A 20,032-nucleotide genomic window follows, 5' to 3' on the forward strand; every position below is an offset into this window, starting at 1 on the left:
TCCTAAAGAATTATTTTTAATTAAATATAAAAAAATATTTTCAAATTTCCGTTTTTGCCATTATTCTTATATTTTGGTCCCCTTTACTCGAAAAAAATTAAAAAAAAAACCGTTATAATGCACATATGTATTACTATGCGAAACCGTTGTATTACACATGTGTATTACTATATATTTTTAAGTTCAATAATGTTTAGTTGTATATATTCAATATTTGTGTATTGTATATGTGTAGTAGTGTTGTATTATATGAAAAAAAATAATAATAAAATAAAAGTCGATATAGTGCACATGTGCGTTAATGTTGTATTACACATACGTACTAATGTGTAATCGATGTGCGTATTAGTCTTATATTGCATATATACAATAGTGTGTATCGAATATGTGTAATAGTGTTGTATACTATGCAATACAAACACTTTTGTATGCATGCAATGCACACCATTACACATGTGCACTACACCGACGAGGTTACCGACAAGGTTTTTTTTTTCTTTTTTTGGAACCAATAACAAAATATAAGAATAATGGAAAAAAACAGAACCTTCAAAAAAAAGTTAAAAATAGTTTTTAAGTTTTCTCTTTAAAAGTAGTTTTCACTGGATCCCACCCCTATATATATATAGGGAGGGTTAACGTACAAATGAAATTAACGTGCTAAGCATGAGAATCAAGTAGAGTAATTATGTAATTACACCATAGAGTAATTACGTAATTACTCTATAGTGTGATTACATAATTACTCTACTTGATTCTCACGTTTAGCACGTTAATTTTATTTGTATTTGATCCAAACCCTATATATATATATATATATATATATATATATATATATATATATATATATATATATATGATTTTCTCACTTAAAAAGAAGATCATGATGTCATCATTATTAAAGTGTTGGTAATTTTAAAGCTTGGTTCTATGATTTATGTAAGAATCTTTGTACTTATGTTGTAGCTTTATGAAAGAAGCATATCTTACAATGACGCAATTCAAAAACCAAAGAAGACCGAACACAGGAATAATATTGACACCTTTTCTAAAGCACTTTCGTAATATATATAGTTTATTTATTTTTCGTTTTTTCTAAAACAAAACTCGCTATTTGAGAAATGATCTGGGTTTGATCTCTGATATTGTATAAAAATAATCCTAAGACATGTAAAGGAGCGTTCGTAAAATCAATATCTAAGTTGTAAAATACGAGAATTGCCTAAGCACTTGTATGTTGTATTTGTCGGATAACATGAGAGAGATAATGAGATTGTTATGTTGTTCATAAGTGCTTATTGGTGTTTTCAGAAAAACTTGTTTACTTGCCTAAGTCTTCAATATATTATAGTTAATTATAAAATATACCATTTAATCCGATCCATCTGATTTGGGCAAACAGTTAATTCAAAATTATATCTTTCAATCTGCTTAATTTGGTTTGGACCCATTAATATTTGAACCTTTGTTCAGAAAGTCCAGTACTTTTGGACTATAATTTGCGAATAGGCACTGACCCTGAGGCCTGAGAACCGGAGACTTTATATGAAATTTAGAAGAATAGATGGGGCCATGGGGAAAAAAACGGTTTGGCCCGCTGAACTGGTGTCGAACGCGACCCGTTGTGATAATCGAACCAGCTTGACCGCTAAATGTAGCAGGGGTTGAAACTTTGTTGATAAAATAACATATGATGTTTTGTGTTTGCCATTTCGAATGACTTGCCCCCCTAATATTATCTGCTGTAAAATAGGTGTGTTCTTCGTGTGCACAACTGGAAAATGAGAAATCAAACTGGAAAAGAAGAAAATATTTGTTTCTAAAGAGCGATACACTAAATAAGCTAGCCAAATTCAAACTTTGTTAAAAGAGTCAACCCATGTTCATCTCAAGCTCTTTTTAAGTTATAACCCATAAAAAGTCCAACTTCTAACACTAGTGGTAACTTAATAATAGTGTGCAACAAAACCATACTCTGCATGTAAGGTGAAGGTCATAACCGCTTTGCAACTTCACCATAATACTGTTTATCCTGAAACAGAACAACAAAGTACACGGCTGTTAAAACCAAACAGACCGCAAGCCACAACTTCTGTTGCAGAATATACTAGTCTCTACAGCATTTCCGCAAACGAATTCACAGGTCTGGTTTAGTATAAACAGGTTAGGGTTGATTTGTGGTTTATGTTAGTTGGATATTTAAAAGTTAAAAGATAGACTAAAATATGAGTGAGATTTTAAAATTCTATAGACATTTGTAATATTTTGTTGTGACTTTGTAAATTTAAGGTGTTAAAACCTAGGTTAAACGGGCTATGTCATGTACGGGTTTATGACCCATTTATGCATTAGTCGAATATGCTATGTAGAATGATGATTTATAAACATAGAGATGATGCATGTATACAAAGACATGCCACTAAATAGAGAGCTAGTTTGCTATACCTCATATGAGACGGAAGTGCGGACTTTCCTCATTGCTTGCTCAAAATAAACAGCTTCAATAGTAGGGGGCATGCCACCTTGTGATGATGAAACCAGTGTCCCTTCATGAGCCGCAGCTTCCATTTTATCGATTTTTTCTTCCATAGCAATTAGTGCGGCTTCATTCACCTAATGGACAAAAAGTCAAAAGAAAATGAACCTAATGGTTAGTGGCAAAAGGGAGTCTTGAATTAACCAATTAGCATTGTGATTTTGGCATGACACGAAATTCACAGGTTAAGGTTTGGGTTTATTCTAAACGGGTCCGGCTCCAGGTTGGGTTTAAGCTGAACCCGTGAGCTCGGTTAACTAAACGGGTCAAGTTCGGATCGCCTCGGTTGTCCTGTCTACTTTTATAACTGTCTTAAAAAAGCGTGCTTTATTTCAAAACTTAAACTGGCTGTGCCAAAATTTAAAAGTAAAAGGAATTATGATAGGGTTTGATAGATTATGGTTGTGGTTAATTGAGATTAGAGGATAGAATAAGGCAAACAAAGAACCGAACGATAGTATTAATGAAAATGTATAGAAAGATTACAATAGATTCCCGGGCCGAGCCCTCTCTCACTGCATAAGCAGGAGCCATGGCAATGCCATCCTAAACATAAATCTACTCTCCCCTCCCTATTAGCTATTAATCCCTATTTATAGAAATATTAGTTGCACTTAACCCCTCCCAAAATAGACAAATGTTATTTTAGACTATAACACGAGTATGATTCCTATCAAATTAAGCATAAAATTTTACAGTATAAACGTGACTTTTTATCCTCATTTGTATTTTTCTTTGTAAACTCTGATTTTGTCGCATTAATATGTAAACAAATTATATTAATAAAAATTTACAGGTTAAGCGAGTTTGTTCGTGTCAACAGGCAAATACTCGTGTTGGTTGGTCCCACCAACCCACGAACAAGGCTCGTTTACCACCTCTATTACCAAATCATGCTAAATAACTTGCGTATTTGCATCACAAAAGACACTGACAAACTTGTGCTTGGTTAGCATTTTTGAAAGAACAGAAAAACGAACCAAATCTGAAAGATCGGCTCCACTCAAATTTGCACAAGCCTCGCTCCGAGCAATAGCCATCAAGTCCACATCAGCACCTAACTTCATATTCCTACAAAGTGCTTTTAAGATCAGCCCACGCTGCTCTCGGTTTGGCAAGGAGACATTCACAAGTTTCCCAAGCCTTCCGGGCCGTAAGAGGGCTCTGTCTATCATCTCTGGCCTCGAATAATCAAAACCCAAACAGGTAATTATAAGCCGTTCATCATCAATAAGTAATTTTATATGTAACACAAACCTGTTGGTAGCACCAACTACGTAAACTCCCTTGCGGTTATCAGCGCCATCTAGCTCTGCCAATAGCTACAAAAGAATTAAAATCATTCATTTTTTTATATAGAATAAGATTAGGATATAAATTTTGGATATTTCAGAATATTGGTGCATGGTGAACAAGATTAATAATATGATTTTGTAAAACTAGCTTACATGGGCTAGAGAATAAGATTAGGGGCATATAAATTTTGGATATTTAAGAATATTGATGCACAATGAGCCTACATAAATATATGGTACTGCTTAAAATTTGCTTACCTGGTTTACAACACTGTCAACCACCCGAGTTCCTTCCGTTCCACGCTTTGTTGTTAAAGCATCTATCTAAAATATTATTCCAAACATAATATATATCGAGGTGTGGAAGTGTCTGGGGGAGGAAGGAGTCATGTGGTTAACTACTCTGTTCAATAGTATTCTCAAATCAGGTAAGATGCCAGACCAGTGGAGGAGCAGCGTTGTAGTTCCTATCTATAAGAACAAAGGAGACGCCCAATGTTGTGGTAACTACCGAGGAATCAAACTACTAAGTCATACTATGAAGCTATGGGAAAGAGTGATTGAGGGTAGACTTAGACGAGAAACTCAGGTTACGGTCAACCAATTTGGCTTCATGCCGGGCCGTTCCACCACAGAGGCAATACACCTTATAAGAAGATTAATGGAAAAGTATAGGGAGAAGAAGCGTGATCTACATATGGTGTTTATTGACCTAGAAAAGGCCTACGACAGTGTGCCACGACAGGTGCTCTGGGAGTGCTTGGAGGGTAGAAGAGTGCCCAGGAAATACATAGATATAATTATGGATATGTATACCAGGAGTGAAACAAGTGTCCGTGCGCCAGTGGGGGATACTGATTTCTTCCCTGTAGAGGTAGGTCTTCACCAGGGGTCAGCGTTGAGCCCGTTTCTTTTTGCAGTAGTCTTGGATGAGTTGTCAAAGTCGATTCAGGGGACTCTCCCGTGGTGCATGATGTTCGCAGACGATATTGTGTTACTTGCTGAGAAAAAACAAGATCTAAACATGAGGCTTGAGGAGTGGCGAACAACCTTAGAGACAAAAGGTTTAAAGATTAGCCGATCTAAGACGGAGTACCTCCACTGTGATTTTGGTGGGATAAACGACAATGAAGACGCACAGATCACAATTGAAGGTCAGGTGGTCCCGCAGGTAACGAAGTTCAAGTATTTAGGATCATTTGTACAGAGCGATGGGGAATTAAACAGTGATGTGACCCACCGAGTTCAGGTAGGATGGTGTAGATGGAAAGCAGCCACATGTATATTGTGCGACAAGAGTTTCCCGACTAAACTAAAGGGAAAATTCTATAGGGTGGCAGTTAGACCTGCAATGCTATATGGAACAGATTGTTGGGCCATCAAGAAGGCACAAGTGCGGAAGATGGAGGTAGCAGAAATGAGAATGCTACGTTGGATGTGTGGGCACACAAGGCTTGACCAAATAAGAAACGTTGAGTTTCGCGAGAGATTAGGGGTGGCGAACATAGCAGACAAGATAAGAGAGTGGAGATTGAGATGGTTTGGACATGTAAAGAGAAGACAGACGACGAATCATGTTAGATCCGTAGAAAACATAACTATAGAGGGGAGGAGGGGTAGAGGACGACCGAAATTGACTTGGGATGAGAGGATTAGGCATGATTTGATAGACCTAAACCTCTCCGAGGACATGGTTGAGGATAGGAATTCGTGGAGAAGTAGAATTAAAGTTAAGGATTTTTAGAGAGAATTGAATACCTTAGGGCTTAGACTTAACTTATTTAGGTCACATACCATAATGGTATTTCCCTTACATATATTATTATTATTATTATAATTATTATTAGCTTTTATATAGCTGTTAAACTGTGATCTTATTATTAATATTATTATAATTAGTAGTAGTTTTTATATAACTGTTAAACTTTGATTCCCTTTATTTTGCTTCATACACATGTACTTAGAGCCGAGGGTCTCTCTGGAAGCCACATCCCACCCTCCCCAGACCCTACTTATAGCTTTGCTGTCGGTGGGATTTTACTGGGTATGATTGATTGATATATATTGGCATTCATCAAAATCAATTCTAGAGTTAAAAGATAAACAAAAAAGAATTAAAAAAAAAAACCTCATCAAAGAATAGTATGCATGGAGCACATGCCCTTGCACGACTGAACATGGTCCGCACTGCCAATTCACTCTCCCCAACGTACTTGCTCATAAGCTCAGGACCCTTCATAGTAAAAAGGATATATATTATAAACTTTAGGATGTTTATGATAGATGGACAAATGTTGAAAGGAGTAGAATACCTTAATGTATATGAAATTTGCTTCTGCTTCATTAGCAACAGCTTGGGCAATCAATGTTTTCCCACAACCAGGAGGTCCATAAAGCAAAAACCCTGTCTCCGAACGGGCTCCACTTGCCTAAACGAATAGGATATTAACTAAGAATGAAATTTTACTTACCAATCATATATATACATACACACTAAACTTACCTCATACTCATCAGAATATTTGATAGGTCTGACTATGTATTTACGAAATTCCTTTCTTAACAGATCAAAACCACCAACGTCTTCCCATTTGACATTTGGAACTGCGAACCCTTCTCTTTTAGTAGACGGTTGAACCATCTTAACAGCTGCCTGTATATAACTTTCTTTTAAATCAAGAACAATTAAAACAAATTTGATAAGTTAACAGAAACCGTCTCTTAATACCTGAATATCAGATATTGTGATGCATAAGTTGCCCTTCTCTTCATGAGTCCATGTCTTCCGCCACGAGTTTTCAGTGTCTCTACTTTCCAACTTTCTTCTAGTACTAGTTCTCCTAATAGCACGGTAAGCAGAACTAGTCACCAAATTTGCTAAATCAGCTCCAACAAAACCTGGAGTTAACTTTGAAATTTTGGCAGGGTCTAAAACACCTTCAAGTTTGACATTTCGTGTAAGCACAGAAAGAATCCGTGTTCTAGTATTTTCATCTGGAACGCCTAACGCGAACTCACGGTCAAAACGCCCTGGCCTTCTTATCGCCGGGTCAAGAGCATCAGGTCTATTAGTAGCCCCAATCACCAAAACATGCCCCGGCTTGCCTTTCGAATCCATACAGGTCATTAATTGTGTCACGATACGTTTTTCCATCTCCCTTTGAAGGTTCTCTCTTTTCGACGCAATTGCATCAATCTCATCGATGAAAACTATAGACGGTGCGGTTCTGTATGCTTTTGAAAACAACTCTCGTATATTCTCTTCTGATTCACCTGGCAGCATATATCAACTAACGTTATTGATGCAAATGAATTATAGATTGTTCCTAATATATGTTAAATTAACAACTACCTGATATACCAGAGACCAACTCAGTGGCTTGAGTCTTGTAAAACGGAAGACCAGTCTCGTTAGCAATGGCACGAGCTAGTTGAGTCTTGCCACAACCAGGGGGGCCATGTAATAAAATACCACCAATTGGACTTACTCCGAGGTTCGGAAGAAGATCGGTCTCCAGCAAAGGAACAAGCAGCTCATCCCTCAGGTCATCCAAAGACCATCCATACCACCAAGGTCCTTAAACGTTGGACCATTATTCTGTGCCCTAACAGTATTATCTTCCATTACCAAATCATTATTTTTCTTCATCTCCCAATCTGTAACCAGCTCTAACTCTGCATTTTTCAGTATACTCAACCCGGTGTAACTGTCCCGGAGCATTGATTTAGTTAGGTCAAATTGCATGTTATTATTATCAATATTATTATTAACCTCAGAAGACGATGATGAGTCTGATTGCAGCTCGATTCGTCTACGTGATGACGTGATGTCAGCGTCATGGTTGACGTCAATCGTACTTAATTTACGCTTATTACCTAGGGTTTGCTTGACCATCCTGGTGAACTGTTGGCGATTGTGCCGGCGATACTCAGGATATTTGGCGCGAAGGCTGTCAATGAGTTCGTCGATTATAGGTGGTGGAGTGGAGCCGCCGTAGGTCTCTCGTACACGGCGGCGTAGGACGGATTGTAACACCGGCGACTGCTTGCCTGATTTACCCATCGGTGAGCTAGGTGGTTTTTGTATGTTTTAACTACTTTTAACAAAATGCTAGAGTTTATATACGTTTCTATGTTAGGTTTATTATTATTATTTTTTTTTATTTAAAGTTTTCAACCATCCACGGGCCTAGAGGTGTACAAAACCGGTTTTAAACCCAAACCGAACCGGTTTAGTCAACGGCTGGTCAAAACCGGTTTGACTCAAACCGGTTCGGTTTATAAACCGGTTTAGACACAAGATAGGCCGACCCGGTCACCTCAGTTCTGTTCGATTTATAAACCGGTTTAATTGGTTTTAAACCGGTTTTTAGCCGGTTTTAAACGGGTATTTCTCAAACCAGTTCGGTATTGAAACCGGTTTGGTAGATCTTAAGGGGAGTCGATCTTGAAACTGGCGGTTTTGGTCGGTTTGGGAACCAGTTTGGGTGAAACCGGTTTTTTTGTACAAGTAGACACGGGCGCCCATGAGGTGACGCTTGTAATGCTGTGTTCCCGAGTCTCAGTTTCATATGTTTGAACTTTTTCCTTTCAAAAGCGGTTTATAAACCGAACTGTTTGACCAAACCGTTTTGGCCAGTCATTGACTAAACCTATAGCACCGATTTGGGCTCATTAACCGACAGCTTTATATATTGTATTTACATTTTTAATTTTTTATGTCCAAAGATTGAATTTAAATACTATTTTTTTAAAAAAAGCCCCATAAACTAGTGATGAGCTCAGTATCGGATCGTTACCGATCCCGAAAATCACGATCCCAATTTTCCCAAAAGCTTGGTATAGGTGTTGGCACCAAAAATTCTCGGTTCGGTACCATTCAGTATCGGTACCATGGGTAGAAATTCGGTAAATATCAGTACCAGTATCGATCTCGAGAATTCCAACCCTGATTTTCCAAAAAAAATTGGTACCTATTCAGTTGATACTTGATACCATTTACTCATCCCTAATATAAACACTTCACCAACCTTGTTCAACGAGAATATGCATTATGCATGCATGTTAAAAGCAAAGCGAAATTTTCAAAGGTTTTTTCGGTTTTTCCATTGGGCTTGCGCAATGTACAACTTAGGTAAAACTTTCATTGCATACAAATCACTACAGAATTATCCCAATAAATACATTTACCAAATATACATCTAGTACCAAAGCCATGCATCAATCTTCATCAACATCACCATCAGAATCGCCTTCATATGACTCATCATCATCGTCTTCGTCTTCATAATCGATCCCCGAGATTTCATCGAGCGTGTTTTGTGAATTCCAATCAGGCGGGAACGTTTTTTGAAGCGCTTCTGTAAGATCTCCACCACACCGTTCAATCTTGTGTAAACACCGGGCCCAATGCACTGCTGTCCCCATGTCAACAGTCAAACCCTGGTCAATCATTTCTACACAGATTTGCTGAATGCCTGAGTAAATGTAGTCTTCAGCTATTGAGGCTCGGGTCAGCAATGATGTCATCAAGCAGTGGTATACGGCTCGGTCTGGTTTCAGCCCGGCTGACTTCATGTCTTCAAAACATTTCATAGCTTTCTCGGGAAGTGAAGCTCGGGCCCACCCGTGGATTAGTGTTGTGTAGGTTTTTACGTTGGGTTTTAATCCTGCAGCCTCCATTTCTTTAATTGTTTTGGATGCTCTCTGCATACAAAACGCATGATTAATTCGTGTTTGAAACTAAATATTTGAATATCGTTGCAATAACTTTATTTTTATTTTAATGTTTGCCTAAACAGATTCTTGTAATTAAATAACCAGTTTTATATATGCTGCAAGAAAACTATGTGAACAGAAAACAAAATTACCACTTTACCCCTTTTCATAACTTGATTTGATAATTATCTTACTGAAAAACAAATTGCCAGTTTACCCTTTTTAACATAATTTGATGGACATTTAATTCCTTAAAACAATCAGAAATTATCACTCAGCCAATACCTAATTATATGATATTATCTCCTAACATTCGTTTTATATAAAACAACTGATTATCTGATTACTAAATATCACACAATTACTTTCAAAACAGACATTTAAGCGCACGCGCGCGCACACATTATCAATCAATCAATCAATCATGCCCAGTAAAATCCCACCGACAGCAAAGCTATAATGCGCGCACACATTATATATATATATATATATATAGAGAGAGAGAGAGAGAGAGAAGCAAATAATGAAGACATACAAGCATATCTCCAGCTTTGCAACAAGCGTTGACTAAAGATGTCTAAGTACGGATGTCGGGTTTGACCCCTTCTTGCTTCATCTGTTGCATTAGGTCAGCTGCTTCCCACACATCACCCCTTCGAGCCCATCTACAATATAATGATAGCAATAACATGTTAATATCTAATAAATACTTTTCACCAGGTAATAATTGCAATTAAGTACAAGCTTCACAAATCAAATGCATATTAATGAGACCGTAAGTACACAAGTAGATTATTCAAAAAACCAATAATCACCAAACATCTAGAAAAGGTTATAATTACCAAAACAGGCCACCTAGAAAACTTTTGAAGAAATTAAATCTTACCCGTCTATTAGAATATTGTAAATGAAAGTATTTCTTGGAATATTTTTGGCATGCATTTCTTTGGTGACTGCTAAAGCACTTTGCATCCTGCCAGCCTTACAGCATGCTTTAAGAAGTGCCTCATATGTAAATACATCTAGATTTAATCCCTCATTTTTAACTTTAGAAAAATACTCAAATGCTTTTCCGGTATCACCCAATGATGCATAACCATGCATGATTGTGGTGTACGTGTGCTCGTTTGGACTAACTCCCGCAAGTAACATTTCATCTAATACTTTTACCGCCCTTTCCATCTGTAAAAAAATATAAAAAGTCATCATTTCACAAGTTAAAGAACTTTAAAAATATTAATATTATTGAATAACTGGTATAAAGTTTAGGGTCGTTAAACCTCTAAAAGTTGTATCAACCAATATAAAATGACTAATGAGAACATTTTGTTAAAATAAGGTTATGAAGTATGAGTAAAAGTCTCAAATTATGTTCAAAGAATTGAAACAAAAGTCTCAAATTATGTTTTAACTTGTATGAGAGTGATTATTCATATCCAATTGTTTGTAAATAATCAAATAATAAGCATGATCTAATTATTTGTAAACAAAAACTGATTTGCCACTTCGATTTGCAATAATAGGCCTGTAAAACAAACGTTCAGTAAACAATTCGTAAATCGTGCAGCGGGAAGTTCGTTCATTTAATAAACGAACGAACATGAACACATGTCTCGTTCATTTGTTTTCGTTTGTTAAGTCCATTTGTCAATACATTCATTCAAACTTTTAGGCACATTACAACTTGGTATAGTTAATAACTTTTTGTGCCAACAGTCCCAACACATTGTTCTCCACGTTACTTTCAATTAGTTTTAGCTCAGTTATGTTCGTTAATCTGTGTTCAGTTATGTTCATTCAGAATCGTCTGTTTATACTGTTAACGAACGGACACGAACAGACATAAACAAACACGAACATGTTCATTTTTTAACGAACGGGCACGAACGAACAAAAACCCTGTTTGTTTAATGGTTCGTGTTTGATCGTCTGTTTGGTTTCAAGTAAAACGAACGAATGTGAGCATGCCCTGTTTGTGTTCGTACAGTTCGTTTACAAGCCTAGGCTGGTCAGACAGGTTGTGTAATGGGTTAAAACAAATTAGGTCCAAATGGGTCTTTTTGTGTGGGTTGGGTTGAGACAGAATACATTGTCCAAAATTTCTAAATTTATATAAACAATCAAGGTCAAACATGGATATATAAAAACCATATACTTCAATAATAATAATAATCAAAACTCTAAATAAAATTATTTAGCAACTTTTATGCAGTAAAAAATAAGGTTCAGTTTTTTTTTCTATCAAACTAAACTTTTTATCACACCCATTTGACTCGTCAGATATAAAACATAACCCAAATCAATCCATCCCTAAGTAAATAATTTTAAAATTCAAATTCTTAAACACAACAAACCTGGCGTTTTTCCACTAAACCAAGAATTAGGGCATTGTAAGTATGGACGGTTGGGATGCAACCACACATCCTCATCAAATTAAACACCTCTAGGGCTCGTTTAGCATCTCCGGCTCGTGCAAAACCATGAATTATGGGCATAAACGTTCTTGAAGTCGGTTTTTGTCTCAACTTTTGCATTTCTTCAACGGTACGGACTGCACGATCCATGTTTCCCATACCACAAAACACAGTAATGATGTTATTGTAAAGCACAACATCGGGTTTAAAACCATCTTTCACCACGTCTTCAAATATTGCAAATGCATTAGCCCAGTCTTTTAATTTTATGAACCCGTTAATTAACATTGAATATGTCTTCATGTTATGCTTTATGTCATCTGCTTTCATTGCCTCACTCACCTCCAATGCTTTGGAAACTTTTCCCATCTGGAAGAGTTGATTATATTAAACTGTATCAGGGTTGTCCATGTGGCAGTTTTGACCGGTTTACTTATGAATGTGTTGACTAAGATCCGGTCAAAGAAATAAAAGGAAACTGGTCAAATGAGTTGAAAGCTTGCCAAAGGTGTATTTTTGTTGTTTACACTCTTACGAAGTTGGGAAATATCATATATACCCATTATGTAAAACTAAAAATAGCAAATATGCCCTTAGAAAGTAGCTAAAATATCAAATATACCAATTCATAAAAAACAATACATGACCATTTCACCCTTAGTTTTCTAAAACTTAAAAGTTTTATATAGGGCTTAAGCAGATATAATGGAAAGGGGTAGAATGGTCATTAAGTAAAAATTCAATAAGTTGGGTATATATGATACTTTTAGTTTTGATTGGGTATATATGCAATTTTTCAAGTTCGTAAGGATAGATATGAAAATAACCCTATTGTATATTGCAGTAGCATAGTGTTTGTAACTATATTTTATTTTAACATATATATACTACTGTAACAACATAGTGTTTGTAATCACATTTAACACCTTAAGTATTTATAAATAAAAAAATGAACAAAAATGTTTGCAGGTCAGTCGAACCCACTTTGACCCGTATTAAAAAAATTGTTTCAACCCAGAACTTGCTCTAACAAGTTACTCAGCCCCCCTATTTTGTCATATCTATGAAATAAACATGGTAAGATAGACAAATAAATACTTTAAGTTACCTTGGTGTAGAGGTTAATAAGACATCCATATGAAACTACGGTTGGTGTAAAGCCACATTCCTGTGACAGATTTAAGGTAAGTCCGTTAGTGTACTAGAAGATATTAACAAGCATTCAAATGACAGCTTTGAATGAACTGATATGATCTCTAACTACCAGAAATAAGAAAATCATCTAAATTTTAAGCCTAGAATCATGTTTCACAAAAGTTAGCATTTGAATAACAGACTTATAAGCCACTAAAACTCATTTAAAAAAAGGCAAATGATAATGATAAGAATACAAATAATCTTACTTTAAGCCTCTTAAACATGACCCGGCATTTATCTTCTTTGATCATTGTATAACCATCCATCATCATGTGATAAATATCCCTTGTAGCATCAATGCCCGCTTCCTCCATCTCCCTCACCAATGCTTCTGCACGCTCCATGTTAAAGGCCTGGCTGTGTTTTTCAGGATCTTAAATTATAAATCCACAAAAACTATCAAATAAACTTTATTTTTTTTTAAACAAAAACAATATTTGCAAAAGATTGCTGACTTGTCATCTTTTCCCTTTCGTAAAGTGAAGATCACAATCTCATTTTTTTCAGTTTTGAAGACCATGGCATAGAGGTATGATTATCTAGGTCCCAAGATTTATCAGAATCGTGCAATTTTATGCAAAAAAGAAATTGTTTCACATTTAAAATAGACTGAAGGGGAATACTTACCAATTAGCATAAATTATGTTTCCATATATAATGGCATTCAGAGTTGGTTGTGTCTTTTTGGCCGCCTTGAACCACTTCTCTGCAGCACTTCAAAGTAAAAAATTGAAAAAAATGATATTAAGCACAACTGAAGAAGTTGAGCAACAAAAGGTAGTAAAGATCTAGCTATTAAGCAGTTATTTCATAAATTTCAAACAAACATCCAACATGCATAGTGTAAAGCATCTGTATATCATAGTTATTAAAAGCGACCGCCTAATGCGCCTAGGCGCTATTTTTAGGCGAGGCGCTGATTTAGCGCTTCTATATATGGAAGGAGCAATTTCCATTTTTTTGAATTTTTTTTTAAATATTTTATGATTTCTTTTGATTTTTCTTTAACAAAGCTACCTAAAATAAAGTCAAATTTACTTAATTTAATCCAATCTTCCTATATGATCATTGCCAATTCTGGATAATTTTTCTTTTAGTTTAATTTGCTTGCTTAATTCTCATTATATGATTTAAACTTTAAAACTAAAATTTAAATGTGGACTTTTTAATCTAGAATATTATTTTTTGTTTTAGAAATTGCAGAGCATAATTAGTAGTCTGATTTAATCTTAAATGTGTAGAGCTGACTTCAATTAGTTGGTGACTGCAAATTTTTGTTGGCTGTTGATGCTATTAAAGTTTAGCTTTTGGTATTGGATAATTTTAAAGTTTTTGAACTTTTGATATTGGATAACTATTTTGGCATTGAAACTATGTGATTCAAGTTTTGGAATACATAAATATATTTTGTATTTATTTTTCATTTTGCGCTTTTTTTTTCTCGGGCCCTAGCTTTTTTTCGCCTTGCGCCTAGGCCCCAGGCAAGGCCTATGCGCCTAGCGCATTTGAAAACTATGATGTATATGTATATGTAAATTTATATGTGTGTGCGTGTAATTACTTACTTCACATCGCCAATTTTAGCAAATCCCCCCACAAGAATGCTGTATGTCACCAAAGTCAACTCAATTCCCTCGTCTTCCATTTTTCTTACACAAGAAAGTGCTTCTTCCATATCTCTACCTACTGCATAAGCGTGAATTAGGCTGCATAAAATAAATTATTTCAATGCTAGAAAACGGATAAAAAATAATTAGCCAAAAACTTAAAATCCAAAATATACTATAAAATCTTGTAATAGCTTCTCCTTTTAAAGGTAGGGTGTATTTTTATATACAAGATCAAATTTCAAGTTTTAGAAAGATAATGCAATAATCTATACACACACACGCACAAAAGGGACCGTATAGGTTAATACATCAAAGTCCCTCGCTTGGTAAATACATGTGAGCTTGGCTCAATTCCCCTGGCCCGCATGCTTTCAAAAGTTTCTCTTGCACGATGCATATCTCCTCGTCTTGCATAATAGTTGATCATCATCCCAAACTCTTTCCTGGAAGGCTGTAACAGTTGACTTTCAAAAACACATTGAATTTATAGAGTATAGAAAGAAGATTTCTGGTAATTTGGTTCAACTCATGATTCTGACATTTAAACATGTTTTTAGGCAAGAACTTACACACGCATACATCTATACTATAAAGAAAATTATCATTATCAAAGGGCCGTATGCACTAAATATTATGCTAACAACGTTTTAAAAAATGTAGCCTATATATAGTGTGCCACACAAATTACATATTTTATGTGTGATTACACCAAAAAGAAATGAAGCAAAAAAAAACAGCATATCCGACTAAAGCTACAAAGAAACAAAAAAATTGAAAAACATAGTGTGCATCACTTTGGCGTCCTTATGTGTTTTGGTACCTATATTGACTAGATGAGACAAACTCAATCAACAACAACAACAACAACCGTACCCAGTATAAATCCCACCAATAGCAAAACTGTTAGCAGGGTCTGGGGAGGGTGGGATGTAGGCAAACCGTACCTCCATCCCAAGGGATAGAGAGGTCGCTTCCAAAGAGACCCCCGGCTCGAAAGCCATATGCATGGGATCAATAATAATAGTGATATTAGTAATGAATACTAAATATGTGTTATAGTGATAATAGTGATATTAGTAATGAATAGATCAATAATAGTGATATTATAATAGACAAACTCAATCATTTACCAATAAATGGGTCAATCTGGGTCATGTTATAATCTCTTAACGGATCAATATTAAAATAAACTATAGCTTAACAAGAAACAAGTTAAAAGGGTTAAAGATGTTGCAAGTAACCAAAGGGTATTTTCAATGCATAAAACCATATAAATCATATTTTCCAAGAAACCAGATTATTATTGACACAAATACAGATTATGTAATCATATTTGACACCCGACATGTTTGACCTGTTACAAACAAAACTAAAATAATTACCTTTTTAATCCTTTGAAAAGCTCCCACAACAGCCTGCCAGTTCTCTGGTTGAGTTTCCAACACCTTTTTAAGCTCTTTACGTGACCAGTCTCTCTCTTCTTGCCATGCTGACTTGTAATCCACCCTATCATCCCCTTGCATCCACCTGGCTCTCTCACCAGACTTCTCCTTCATTCTCCTTCCATCATCAAGTTTTATAGTTATCACCCGCCCATGAAACTCCATACCATCAAACTCCACCGCATTCATCGCTGCCTTTTCAGCGGTTGCACCGCCATATATCACAAACCCGAACCCCGTGTTTCTTTCTGTATCATTATACCCTTTTATCAATATCACATTCTTTATTGGTCCAAATTGCCTAAAGAATTCAGTTAGCTTGTTTTTCTTTATCCACAATGGCAGGTTCCCCACAAAGATTTTCCCTTTTTCTCTGTACTCGGTTTTTTTGGATCCAAAATCACCTGAACTATCCAAATAACTACTATTTTCAACCTCATTTTCATCCAAATCAGGAGGTGGGGATGGGGGTGAGGGCGCGGGCGGTAGAGAGAGTTTGCTGGTTAACCAGAGCTTTTCAGTTAGGGTCTGTGAATTACTATTATTAGTATCAATTGGCTTTCTTTTAGGGTTGAGGAGGGTTTTAAGGGGATTGGTGTTTTGGGTTTTGGGTTTAGGACGGTGGGGATTGGCGGGCGAGTTAGCGATGGGTTTGAAGGGTCGGTTATTATTGGGGCGACGGAGGGATGATGAGGTGGCGGTGGGGTTTTCAGAGTCGTGTGAGCATGTGGTAATGAGGTGGAAGGCAGTCCTGGTGGAAACAGAGTATGGTTTGCTGGAGAAAGTAGAGCAGTAGTGTGTGGTGGATGAAGCAAGTGAAAAGTTATCCATAACTGATGAAGATTTTATCAGGTCTGATGGTACTTATATAGTCGTGCCACCTAGCTGCAAGTTAATCAAGTAAAGAACATGTTACTTACTAGAGACTAGATTACTTGTATACAGATTAATAAATCGAAATAACAAAATTAAACAAATGAAAGAGGGTGAGATTGTGAATCTTATAATACAAGATACATAGAGTGACAACTAACTTTAATGGTTTATTACTTGCATAACATAAAACATTACCGATAGGCGATAACATCCTTCTATTTTCACAGCCATATCAAGTATATCATTATCACATATGTTCATTGCTCATGCAAATTAAATGAAGGCAGTTGCTTGTAAACTAGAGTATGATGAAATCAATATGAATTTAAGCCCCTAACTATATGACCTGAGTAATTCAATAATTTACCAATTTCATCCAATTGGTAAACCCTAGCTTAAAAAGTTTCTAACTCAAATAATTAAGCAATTTTCCAAGAGAATGTTGATTACAGAAGCTAACAGTGACCACAAACCCTAACTTTGAAACAGAATACAAATGGAAGTGACATCAGAAACTGAAAGTGCATACTAGTGGTACGAAGAGAGTTTAAATATACCGCGGCGATTGACGGTGCTCCGGTGAATAACGACGACGGTGAGTCACCTTCCTGAGGTGGTTGGTAAGTAGGGTATGTCTGTTATCTGTTGCTCTACTCTATCCAATGACTTTTTCTCATATTATTTTAAAACGTGAACACGAACAGGTTAAACACGTTTTAAAATAATAATCGGGTGGTGTTTCTGTCGGTATCGTTACGGGACTACAGCCCCGCCCTCTTAACCGCACTCCGGTATCCTAATGGATGTTAGGGCATTTATAATGGAAGGCCGGTAAGAGCGTCTATTTTTCCTATCACATATACGGTAAGGCTTTATCAATTTTTTGCTTGAAGTGGTATGAAATCTTTGCAACAATTTCTTAATAATTATTTATTTAATATTTTTTAAATATAAAAAATAAAGTAATAAATATAACATTAAACAAAATTTAAAACAAAACTACAAATCAAAAAAAATAAATCAAAAAACAAACTATTAAATATACTTTTTGTGCGGTATTTGTTTTGAATTTTTTTTTTCTTAGAAGAAAATGAAATTGCAATACATAGAATTTTAATAATCTAAACTTAGTTTATTCGTATGTATATAAATTTTTTCTTATATACATTATATGTGTATTTATTTATTTTTATTGCTTAATTTGATGTTATAGAACTTGTTCTTTCTGCTCTTATTTAGTTTATACTTAAGAATAACTAAATCAAGAGAGATATGCTTTAGATAGGTAAGTGTATTAGCAAAAGCAAAAGAGGTGAATCTAAATAGCGTAGAATACTTGCTCTTATAAGCCAAAACATAAGTAATAAGGGTGGGAATTGATGGCCCTGCGGTCGCTTCCGCAGTCAATCCAAGCAACCGTGGACGCCTAGTCTCCACTACCTTTTGTTTGTGTTTTGAACATTGGGAAGAGTCTTGTCCATTTTTGTTACTTTATTTCCGATGATTTTCACTGTTTAACGAGATACAAAAGTTATGGTTTGACCTATCACTTTATCAAAGAGTTTACAAGAGAATGAATTAGTTGCTTTTATATTACGAGAAATGATTACTATGCTTTCCATTTATGTTTTGTCTTGATCTTTCTTTGACGTAGTTATATCTTCGAAAAAGGATCATACCAAAGACTAACTCCATATAGTAAGATCTTTTCAAGTTGCATTCGAATTTCATAGTATATTTATTCAGATATATTATTTGTAAACACTTAAGTGATTTTTATAAGATCAATTTAAGTCATTATTAATCATTTTCCTGTGACATTCTTGATCCATTTCTTCAATCAACACTTTGATGTCTTGTAACATGGTTGATTATATAACTTAAGATGATTAAGCAAATGGTTAGAGACATGCATATGACATATAATCATCATTGATAACTAGTAATATTCCGCGTCTAGTTTAGTTAGTCATTATCAAAAACAATGCATGTAATTATAGTTAAACGTTGTTTTCTAAACACAGCAGATCAACATGGATGATAAAAACTGGTATGAAAAATTATCTTCACAAGTTTTTGGCGTAGCAAGATGCTACTACTTGGTAGCAACTTGGTCATTAAAGTTTGGTAGCCACTGAAGATCGACAACTACTTGGTTCATGTGGTAACAGCTTGATGAATCAGTTGCTAATAAGCTAATTAGCAAATAAGATGCAGTCGGATCTTGTACTTTAACTAAAAAAAGATTTTATAATACAACTACTTTTACTGTCATTTTTAACAACTATAAAATCTCATATTTAACTGCTTTTACTTCTTTTTAATATGGTGACTTTTGGCGTACCGAGATTTTCAACACCTTTTTAATTTGACGTGATTTCTAACTTTTGTTATAGTAAAAACATCCTAACATGACCAGAGAACCTAAACCATAACCAACCTAAGACTGCCTAATTAAGCTATTAGTGGGAGGGAGGGAGTAGATGGCTTGGTGTTGAAGGTGTGAGAGCTTTGACAAATTACTCAATGACATGTGTCATATTCTATTTTTTAGTGTTGGAGGCATGAGAATTTTGACGCTTACTCGATGCCACGGGTCATATTGTATTTCTCTTAATTGGTTAAATGCATCCTTTGCCATGTGCGTAAGTTAAGGATTGTATCAATACATGTATCGTATCGCATAATACAGTACTGAATTTGTATAAATCCAAAAACCAAATACGTGACGCATGGGCACAATCGGAATGGTTAGGTACATGTATTGGTAATAGACTTTCAATAATTTCATTGTTTAGTACCATATCTGGATCTTACCTAAACATCTAAAAATTGAGATTCAAGCATTCAACAAATGAAACAATCAACAAACGAGAAAACCGACATATCTTCACAGACAAATCCAACTCGGTTTAGCTAAAACAAAAAAAAAATCAAATTATTG

The 20,032-nt window shown here is 35.5% G+C and overlaps 2 pseudogenes across 1 annotated transcript; both read right to left on the reverse strand.

Moving 5' to 3' along the window:
- Positions 1–1,993: 1,993 nt before the first annotated feature.
- LOC143620056 (cell division control protein 48 homolog C-like) lies at positions 1,994–7,894 on the reverse strand (annotated as a pseudogene).
- A 1,157-nt stretch (positions 7,895–9,051) lies between these two features.
- LOC143619985 (uncharacterized) lies at positions 9,052–17,098 on the reverse strand (annotated as a pseudogene). The gene is made up of 10 exons (XR_013151264.1): positions 16,153–17,098; positions 15,094–15,221; positions 14,726–14,866; positions 13,788–13,874; positions 13,367–13,517; positions 13,072–13,131; positions 11,904–12,332; positions 10,436–10,731; positions 10,085–10,214; positions 9,052–9,537 (listed from the first exon to the last, which is right to left on the reverse strand). The product of XR_013151264.1 is annotated as an uncharacterized LOC143619985 (transcript).
- Between the last annotated feature and the right edge of the window lie 2,934 nt (positions 17,099–20,032).

Source organism: Bidens hawaiensis, unplaced genomic scaffold, assembly GCF_021521415.1.
Source record: "Bidens hawaiensis isolate Kalapana, Puna unplaced genomic scaffold, B.hawaiensis_p1.1 tig00002525_1, whole genome shotgun sequence".
Taxonomy (NCBI): Eukaryota; Viridiplantae; Streptophyta; class Magnoliopsida; order Asterales; family Asteraceae; genus Bidens; species Bidens hawaiensis.